We start from the raw sequence: 1,962 nt of genomic DNA on the forward strand, positions 1-1,962 counted from the left end.
ATGCTAAACGGGCAGTGTGCGCTTGCACACACTGGCCCGTGCAGCTTTTATCTTGCGAACATGCCGCAAACCAGCCGAAAATGGTACGATGTTAAAAAAAAAATTTAAAGTTGTGCGACCTTACAGTAGCAGAGGTCGCACGCCTTCCACACACCTTGCGATAATCGTACGATCGCGGGATTTCCCGCGATTATCGTACGATTATCGCAAGGTGTGTGGGCACCTTTACCCTGGGGGTGCTGCCAGTATGCAAATTAGCCATTCTGCTAAATATTTTTCTCTATGACCATGAGATCTTTGGGAGTCAGTGGTAGGAGTGCACCATCGACAGCAATTACATGCAAAGGAGATGTGCCTCCTCATGTTTAATGTTTTCCATATCTGTAACTGGTAAATGTAGGGAAACCGCAGAACCAACACACCTTTTTGCTGCTTGTCTGAAATTCATTTGGGTTTAAAGGGTCAGTTTAACATGCAATTAGTGTGCTGGTAGAGACAGTATGTAAAGTGAAGCTGCGTCCAGATTTAAGATACACTGTATTGCCAAAAGTATTGGGACACCCCTCCAAATCATTGGATTCAGGTGTTCCGTGAAATTTCCTTGCTACTACATATTCCGCAGTCAACGGTTAGTGGTATTATAACAAAGTGGAAGCAACTGGGAACAACAGCAACTCGGCCACAAAGTGGTAGGCCACGTAAAATGACAGAGCGGGGTCAGCGCATGCTAAAGTGCACAGTGCGCAGAAGTCGTCAATCGCTACATACCTACAAACTTTGTGTGGCCTTCAGATTGGCACAACAACAGTGCGTAGATTGAAGAGTTGAAGCTGTTATAGCTGCAAAGGGCGGGCCAACTCAATATTGAACCCTATGGACTAAGACTGGGATGCCATTAGTGTTCATGTGCGTGTAAAGGCAGGCGTCCCAATACTTTTGGTAATATAGTGTATATATATTAAAATATGTCGCTGTTGCAAATACACAGTGGGAAATTGTCTGTACAGAACTTCAAATGTGAAGTGTTAAAACATGTAATAACTAATTTCAAATCTTTCAAGTGCAAATAAAATCTTACTAGTTGCTAAGGCCCTTGACGTGGCTGTCAAACTAGGGTACTAGTTAAACATTCCTAATGCCCGACAAATGCATTCTGGTGCCATCAAAGTGTTAAATGGCTCAGTTTATTGTGGGATTGTTTGCTGTGCACCATGCTGTAGTAAAAACAAGTGTACAAAAATGGCTGCTGAATTGCTTAATTTTGACATCAAAGTCTTTGTGCTGTTAAAAGCCACCACTGAACAGTCACCACTTTGACATTGGCACTAACACCTGGGGGTTTGAGACATAAGCCATAGAAATTCAGCTTCACCCTGTTCCTCCCTTTGGTCATTATATAGACCATTGTTTACGTGAATCTTGGCTGATCATGGAAATTCAGGATTCTACTCAGACTGCTACATCTTAAATCTAACATCCGGCATTGGGTGACATTCTTCACGTACTACTGTATAACTTTAGAAGAGAACTGAACAGGTTTGCAGTGTGGTAAATAAGAGTTAAACTATGTAATTAGTGATGAATTATGGATTTAGACATAATTATCCTATTTTTACTGTGAAAAATTAAATCAGCTGTATTGTGCATAATGAGAGCATGATCTTGATTACTACTGACACAAGCTAATTTTTGAAAAGACTTTGATTCCCATGGTAGCAATATCTCATGCTTCGTTAATTACCCACTCTTTTCCCCATATTTTGAATAACTTGCCACCATATCAGCCCTAACGTTCAATAACAAAGCACATATCCTCTTTATCTTTTGAGTGCTCTCTTTCTATTGTAATATTTGTACTGTTACAATATTCTAAACCTAAATGAAGCAGTTGACAAAAATTGAACTGAAACATTTTAAGGAATTATAAATGTATATATATATATATATATATATATATATCTA

Source organism: Nanorana parkeri, unplaced genomic scaffold (assembly GCF_000935625.1).
Source record: "Nanorana parkeri isolate BGI_ZX_2015 unplaced genomic scaffold, ASM93562v1 scaffold183, whole genome shotgun sequence".
Taxonomy (NCBI): domain Eukaryota; kingdom Metazoa; phylum Chordata; class Amphibia; order Anura; family Dicroglossidae; genus Nanorana; species Nanorana parkeri.